Source organism: Zea mays, chromosome 10 (genome assembly GCF_902167145.1).
Source record: "Zea mays cultivar B73 chromosome 10, Zm-B73-REFERENCE-NAM-5.0, whole genome shotgun sequence".
Lineage (NCBI taxonomy): Eukaryota > Viridiplantae > Streptophyta > Magnoliopsida > Poales > Poaceae > Zea > Zea mays.
In genome coordinates, this window is record NC_050105.1 from 2393561 (window position 1) to 2402533 (window position 8973).

General features: G+C 43.2%; 1 pseudogene; it reads left to right on the forward strand.

Moving 5' to 3' along the window:
• The first annotated feature begins 213 nt into the window (after positions 1-213).
• On the forward strand, positions 214-6642 carry LOC103640690 (disease resistance protein RGA5-like; annotated as a pseudogene).
• The last annotated feature ends 2331 nt before the right edge of the window (positions 6643-8973 follow it).

Here is an 8973-nt window from a genome sequence, read left to right on the forward strand (position 1 = left end):
CCATCGAGAATTATATCATAGTGTTTATGGATTATATCATCTAACTACCAGATCTGTAATATCGAGACCTGCTTATAGATTATTATAATCTAAATTATCTAGATTATATAATCCACATAATAATAATAATCTACATTGTTTGTTTAGCTAGCCGAATTACGAGGATAAATAAACAGGGAGATCTTTATCTGTTTTAATTTAAATATCTGCTCCTAATAAATAGTGGCATTTGTATCTCACCAGTTACATAAGATCTGTTTACTTATTGCATTAGCAACAATTGAAAGATATTCGTCAAAACCTTAGTAACGGGGAACTTGGCCTCGTTCCCGGAACGGAACGTGGGAACAATCTCGTTCCAGTAGTGTTAAATTCTAGTTTTTGTAGCGTTTCGCGTACCATGTTCCCGTTCCTTGATCCCGTCGATCCGGGAACCTGGTTTCCATCCTTCAAGTTCAAGCCATGGGGTCCACGTGCCGGATTTCTCTTCTTTGTTCCCTGCTCCCTCTCCCCCAATCCTCTCTTGTAGCCACGGCCGCATGCTCGCGCGCCCGCGCCGCCTTTCTACTTCCAAGTGCAGCTCGCCTCGGCTTGCCAGCGCCATCTTTTCTTCCTCCCACTCCCTCACCTGACCGGTCTGATTCTGGGTCGATGTCGGTCGCCATGGTCCGACCCATGGTCGGAGGATAGCGGAGACCAGTGAAGGCCTTGCGCAGAAGAGTGGCGGGGAGGAGAAGCGACGGAGAAGCGCGCTGCCGCGCTCACATGGCCGACCAAGGTAACCTCGGGACACACAGATAAATCTAGTGAATGTTTCGTCGCTAGCGGCGGGTCTTTTACCGACGCTTGTTGGGGACAGCTTTCCATAGTTTTTTTAGAAAATCGAGATGTGCTTTGCAGGTAGGCATGTGCGTGCAGACATTTGAATTCATGAACCAGATCTCGACAATTTGGATTCTAAGTAAAAATGGGCAGGGTCGCTCTCTCCCAACAATAGTCCTGCCATTCGTTGCCATGTACCCAACGAGCGTCCAGCACCAAGAAAACAAGAGAGAGAAAGAGTGGGTGTGAGCACCGAACTGTCGAACTGAGCATGGAGCTCGCCTTGGGGGCCATGGCCAGCTTGGCCCCCAAGCTGGGCGACCTGCTCATGAAGGAGTATGTCGTGCACAAGGGCCTCAAGCTTGACATCGAGTCCCTCTCCAGGGAGCTTGTGATGATGAACACCGCCCTCGTCCACGCATCCCGGGTTCCACCTGACCAGCTCACTGAGGTGGAAAAGCTCTGGGCACGCCACATCCGGGAGCTGTCGTATGACATGGAGGACGCCATCGACGATTTCATCCTGCGTGTGGTTGGTGGTGGCAACTCTGCTACCGAAGACACCAAAGTCTTCAAGGAGATCCTTGGCAAGGTCAGCGCCGTGATGTCAATGAAGAAGTTCAAGGATCGGCGTCAGATCTCCGACAAGGTCAAAGACATAAAAAAACTCTCTAACGAGTTGGCTGAACTTTATGCCAAGTACACAGTAAGAGGTGCGGGTGCTGATCTCGCCGCGAGCACCGGCATTGACCCCCGTGTCATCAATCTGTACAAGAAAGAGTCGGATCTCGTTGGCATCCAGGAGTCAAGGGACAAAGTTATCAAGATGCTATCTATAGGGACCAAAGATGACGATGTGCAGGCGTCTGATCAGAATCTAAAGATAGTGTCTATAGTCGGAGTTGGAGGATTAGGTAAGACTACTCTAGCCAAAACAGTACATGATATGCTAGAGAAGCAATTCGGTTGTTCTGCTTTCATTTCTGTTGGTAGGACTCCTAATCTGAATAAGTCATTTAAGAAGATGCTAGTGGAACTCGATCGCAATTATAAGCAAGTTGACATGGCCAGATGGGATCTAGACCAATTTGTAAACGAACTGCATGAATTCTTACAGAACAAGAGGTACGCGCGCTCATGTCATTCATTCTCCATCTAATTTTAGTTCAAGGTCTTTCATTCACTAGCAGAGCATGGGCAGTTTATACGTTCCTATATACCGATTTCCCAAGTTTATATGTTTATAAGGACAAGTTATTCATAGCTCTGCACTCTTGTGCCAATTATATATATAGGTACTTGATCGTTGTTGATGACATATGGGATGATGACTCATGGGAAGCGATCAGATATGCCTTGAAGGACAATAATTGTGGGAGTAGAATAGTCATGACTACTCGTAATTCCGGGGTTGTCACGAAAGAAGAAGAGGTTTACAGATTAAAACCTCTTTCTGATGAAAACTCCAAAAAATTGTTCTACAAAAGAATAGAGAGTCAGGAAGGAGAAAGCCTTGACGGTGAACTATCTAGTAAAATCATACACAAATGTGGCGGCCTGCCATTGGCTATCATTGCAATAGCTAGTTTGTTGGCTGAAAGACCATGTGAGGAGTGGTCAAGAGTGTATGACTCGATTGGTCTTGGGAATAATGGTGACAATACGACAAAGATACTGTCATACAGCTACTATGATCTGCCTTCTTATCTCAAGCCATGTCTGTTGCAACTAAGTATTTTTTCCAGAAGACTATCTCATTGATACAAAGCGTCTGATATGGATGTGGATAAGTGAAGGCCTAGTCCATCTTGAGAAAGAGGGTAGCCTATTTGAGGTTGGAGAAAGGTACTTCAAGGAACTTGTGAATAGAAGCATGATCCAGCCGATACAGGGAAAAAATAGCTGGTTTGAAGAAGAGTTCCGTATTCACGACGTTGTGTTTGATCTCATCCGTAAGTTGTCGAAAGATGAAGACTTCGTAACCCTTTTGGACAGCAACAGACAACATTCATGTCCGGATAGTTTAAGAAGAGAGAAGAAAACAGGAGTGCCTCGTTCTGATTGGAAGCAACGTCGACTGGTTATCCTAAATCAACGTGTGCATTCCAGAGGTGTTGAGGTCAGCATGGACATGCCAGAGGTGTTGAGGACACTTAACATTGTACACTGTAACGTTACAATTATGGCCCCACTTCATAACTTCAGAGTTTGTCGTGTGCTATGTCTAGTAGGCAGCTATGTACCCATCAGCCTAAAGCATCTAGGGAAGCTGTTGCATCTCAAGTTCCTACAGATATCTGACACGACTGTTGATGAGCTTCCTAAGGAAATTGGGCACCTGAGGTCTCTTCAGGCACTGATATTAGGCTATACTGGACTAGACGAGCTACCATCGACTGTTTCCTCGCTTACTCAGTTGATGTGCCTGACAGCTAGCGGGTTCAAAAGGTTGCCAGCTGACAGGATGGGGAACTTAACGTCCCTGGAGGAGCTACGGTTAGAGAGCATAGTTGGTCAGTGTGCCGCCCAATCCCTAGTGGCAGAGCTTGGCAAGCTAACAAGGTTGAGGGTGGTCAGCATCACCTTTTCAGAGGAGCTAGAAGAGAGTTTGCAAGAAGCACTGGTCAAATCTCTGTTCAACCTGCGGGGACTCCAGGAACTATCGCTTTCTTCTAAAATGTGGCAGCAGGGAAGCACTATGTGGGGAGACTGGGAGCCACCAAGGCAGCTTCGGGGCCTGATCGTTCAAGGCATTGTCTTCTCACGACAGCCTCGATGGATCAACCGCTCCTGCCTGCCACACCTCTGCTTCTTATGTCTGATGGTGCACGCTGTTGAAGCACAGGACCTAGATAACCTAGGGAGGTTGCCAGAGCTCCGGTACCTCAAGCTAGAGGGTGTCATCTGGCCTCCAAGGTATGCTGTTAGCCTGGACAACTTCAAGAATCTAAGATTTTGCGATGTGGGTACAACGCTCGAGTTTCATATGGGCGCCATGCCGAGGCTTGAAGAGCTGCAATTTGAAGTTTATGCAGGGTACTGGAGTTGGGAACACAATGGTGTGCTGTTGGAGCAGTTCCCAACGAAGGATGTGATCGAAGATCTTGACTTGGGCCTGGATAACTTGCTTTCACTTGAGCAAGTAATAGTCAAAGTCAACTGCTTAGGTGCTACTGCTGCACAAGTGCAGGAGCTGGAGGCTGTGGCCATGCGTGCCGTGGAAAATCATGCCAACCGTCCAACCATAAAAATGGATCGATTATATGAAGAAAATATCTTATCTGATGAAAAGCTGGAGGCTCTGGTGAGTCTCTGTTCTCTTCGAGTCTGCTAAAGAAAATACGCTGTGTTAATTATATATTGTTCATGGGTACTACTATCTCACCTCTATGTTTGTGTACTTCTCAGCTTCAGCAGCACATTCAACTAGAAGGCGGCGTGCTCCAGCTGAAGGATAAACCTGACGCTTTCTTCATCAGCCAGCTACGGTTGTATCGACATCTTCAGAAAGCCGTTATTTCCTACGACTGTGCGGGTGCCAGCATGTGTGAGGTGCTGAAAGTGGAAGCAGCTTGTAGACATGCAGCCGAGGTTCATCCTAACCATCCAAGTATTGAACTGATCAGAACAAATACCGATGAAATGGCCTCCTCATCTGACCATCCTAGCACAGAGGTTTGTCCTAACTGCTTGAATTGATATTTTTTTCAGTAGTTAATGGAAACCTTAGCTTTGACAGTATAACTTACCACCTACGCTTATTTTTCGTTCCCAAACTCCAGCCCAGGAATTGATGACTCGGTTTGTCCAATCCTTCCAACCCAACAGTAGGTACGTGTGCATATCCATCTATACTCCAAATTAATTTTATTACTCTATCCAGTTATCACATTTCAGTGCCATGTGTAAGTTTCAGTTTCTTGCTGTGTTCTCTTTTTCTCTTGCATTTGTTGCATCTTAAAATTTCAAGCATTGTCATTTGAGAACATAATCACTTATAGCTTTTTGGTAGACGCTCTATCAGTTTTCAGTTACCGGATTGTCATTTACTAGGAGGCCACTAGGAACTAACTATTTTAGCGCAACCAGCCACCAACCACTCGACAGAACACCTAAGCAACACCTCTAAAAAAGAACAGCACCCAGAAAAATAGCTAACTAGTTCAGTAACCAAAGGATGACCCCAAACAAACAACACGCTAGGAATTAGTATAATGACTCCATAGTTCTAGCTTGCCTGCATATAACTCATCTAACGTTTCCTTGATGTCACCACCTATCAGATACCACAAAGACTTAAAAAACTTCACTGTAAATCCATCAGGACAAGGAGGGGTGTTACTCTTCATGCAGTTTACTTTTTTTTTCCTTTTGAAACAAAGTTTCCAAAATATTTTTTAAGCTACTTTGGTTCTCATTTCAGTTAGCAGACATCAAGGTTTGATACAAAAGCTGATTGATAGATTACTTCTGTTGAATTGCTAACCTACTAAAATGCACCACATATGCTAATCAAACTGATTTCCTTATGGTACCCTGATAAAAAGCGTGCTAATTTTTAGAAAATAAATGTTAACATGTTATCTAGTCTGATAGGTCCTAGGATGATTTTAGGTGAAAGGAACTAATCAAAACACCAAGAGAAATAAATCCGTGGATGGCAGCTCATGTTTTAATCTTGTAACAATGCTTTTGCTAGACTCAACTGTTTTGGACTAGGTGTGTTCCTTGGCAAAAACAAGCTTGTATCTTTTTCTTTTTTGAATGTAATGGCAGGAGCTCTGCCTTTTCATTAAGAAGAAGATTAGAATTGACCTAGTTTTAAGGAAAACCGGGCCCGAAACCTACACAGGGAGCCCAAACAACATAAGCAGCGGCAACCCCACACACAAAGCACATTTAGAGTCATCGTTGTCGAGCTCAATATAAGGTACGAGCAGCTCCGACTTCGCCAGACAGGCCGCACACGACCAAAAGAACACGACAACGCCTACACCTTAAACCTGGCACAGGAGGAGGACCGTGATGTGCCATCGTTGCCATGCCTCAACACACCCACACTCTAGGCAGCTTCGATTCTTCACCAGCGATCTTGATCCAACACCTACCTCTGGTTTTTGCCCGACCTCCAAAACGTGGTTCGCATCATGTCATCGTGCCGAGCCACTTCCTCTAACGTGACAACTTCGACTTCACGTTGCAAACCCCACCTCCACCCACAATCCAGACGCTAGGAAGCGAAAGCATCAACCGAAGGCAGCGCCGAGGTCGAGACGAGCGCAAACGTGACGCCTTCAAGAAGGGAGTGACGTCCAGGACGCCACCGTCACATGTCCAAGAAGGACTAGGCTTTCGCCCATGAAGGACAAGCTTGTATCATTACGCTTTGCTTGAAGATATTCTGTGATTGCATTTTTTTTCCCTTTGCATTTAAACCTAATTGCTATGTATACAAATCAATATTTCAGGTAAACGTGAGTTGTTTAAGTACGGAAGAGACAGGTCCTGTTCAGCCAGATGATTACAAGCATTCGCAGGGCTTGTTAGATTTGTGGTTCTTAGTCTAAAATCACATTGAACAGGGAGATGAACACAAGTGATGTAGTTTATGTGTTATCTACATTTGTCTCTATTTTTTTAAGATGGTCATATATTTCCTCGAAAGTGATCTTGATTGATTATGTGTGAAGTGTATTTTTTTAATGACATGGGTCATGTATTTCCTTGGAAACGGCCATGGGATTGGTTGTGTATTTGCTTGAAAGATAAAGGATGGTATAATTTCCTTGAAAATCATCATGAGGGTATTTGAACTGTAAATGCTTAAATGAAGTTTTTTGCGATGAAGTGGTCAAATGGGCCAGGGTCAATGTACGTTCCTGAATCCTGATGTCATCCCGGACTTAGACAACGAAGAAGGATTCAAGGGAGAGACATATCACATATGCAATAGAGGCGCGTGTAGCTAAAAACAAGCCCATAACTTGAAGAGCATGTAGTTTTTTTCAGGGACAGCAGCAACTCTAGAGAGAAAACCATAAGAGTGGATCTTCTCTTGGGTACTCTTTGGTTCACGAAATATAACGTAAATGGTAATGATAATGATTCGCACTCGAATACCGACGGTAACAAGTTTGACTAAGTCGGTATCCATTTCTAATATGGTATCGATTACAGTTAGACTTAAACAAATATACAAATATAATATAACGTTATCGGTTACTCATTACGCTATCAATATGTGAACCAAACAGCACCTTGGGTATTGACAATTCCATACCAAATGGTTATATACAGGATTTATGCAAAGAAGTAAGTTTCTCTGGGTACTTTGCTTATTCTTATTCCTTCAATTATTTAGTGCCTGTTCAGATTCTTATTCCTTTAATCGAGCAACCGGTGATGTCTGTCAGCAGTTTGACAAGGCCAAACATCTGCCTTTTGGAACTTCTTCCAGAGAACAGAAACATTTTTGCTCCAGTGGACGTAGCAGTGGGCCGGGGCGAGACCCCGAGAGTCATCTGTTGAAAAGTCAGCCTCGAAGGTGCCTGTCTCTTCTAGGAGCAAAGAGCTGCCGTACTTCAAGAAAAAGGAGGAGGAAGAAAGTCTCCTTGTTTACCAGGAAGAAACATAGGAAGGAGGCGTCAAAAACGCCCGCTGGAAAGGAGAAAACTGAGGGCAAGTAATCCGGGGGCACACGTTCTGCTTCTGCTACATAAACCCGGTCCTCTGCTGTAGCAAAGCAGAAACCCGGGGGCACACGTTCTGCTTCTGCTACATAAAATTAGAGGATCCATGGGTGAGTAATCTACTCCCTATTTAAATTTGAATAGAGCGTGAATTCTTCTCTCTCTCCAATTTCCTGTCTACCAAATCAGATCTCAAACGTCTCTAAACTACTTGCATGCTATGAATTTATAATCTTTTTTACCCTTATGCTCATAAATCAATGAAGTTGTAAGAGAACACACACGTCGTCAATCTATCTCCAATTATTTTTTATTATATATAAAGTATACGGTGTCTCTGTCCGCAGCACCATATATCTAATATTAGAACGTGGTTTCATAATCTAACTACCAGATCTGTAATATTTAGGCTCTATTTGTTTCTATCGAGAATTATATCATCTAGTTTATGGATTATATAAGCATGTATTAACATGCTTATAGATTATTATATAATCTAAATTAACAGGGAGACCTTTATCTGTTTTTAATTAAAATATCTACTCCTAATAAATAGTGGCATTTGTATCTCACTAGTTACATAAGATCTGTTTACTTACTGCATTAGCAACAATTGAAAAAATTTCGTCAAAACCGTTTCCATCCATCCTTCAAGCCATGGGGTCTACGTGCCGGATTTCTCTTCTTTGTTCCCTGCTCCCTCTCGAGAAATTTGTATTTTTGACACTCTAAACAAGTGACTTTGCATAATTGATACTCCAAAGATTGGCACCGTAAATTTAACCCCCACAAGATTGACATATTGATTTACTTGACATTTTATCCTTTTAATAATTTTATTTTTCTTTTTTTTCTACATTCTAGATTTTCAAAGGACCAATCTATCTTTATTCTACATTTCGTATAGATAGACGCAAGCTCTCTCCCAGTATACAAGTCAGACACAACAGCAAAAGGGAATCACACAAATAGAGTTGTCGCCGATGGAGAGGTGGCCGACCTCGCCGAGGATGTCACCCTTATACCAGTACATGTGGGCTGGCCTGGCCCAGCACGGCACAGGCCCATAAAAGCACGACCCACAAAGACACGGCACACAAAAGTACATATCTAATTATGGTCCGTGCTTTGCCAGCACGTATACCCTGTCATCGACCCACGGCACGACCCACAATTAGTTATGTGTGTTAGGCCGACCCAAATAGCCCAAAATGCCTTAATGTGACAGACCGGTCCATATACATATAACAGTAATACAAAAACAAAAAATATATAATATATATGACCAAAATAAAACTAAGATGTTTTGTGGATGCATATTAAAAACCTTTGGTCAGAAAGAAAAATATTACAACTAGCTTAGAAATAATATTCAGTTCTCTGTTTCGTGTTTACCTGAGTACTATACAGCCATACATAATACATATACAATGATCATCATCACTATTTACTATCCCCATCT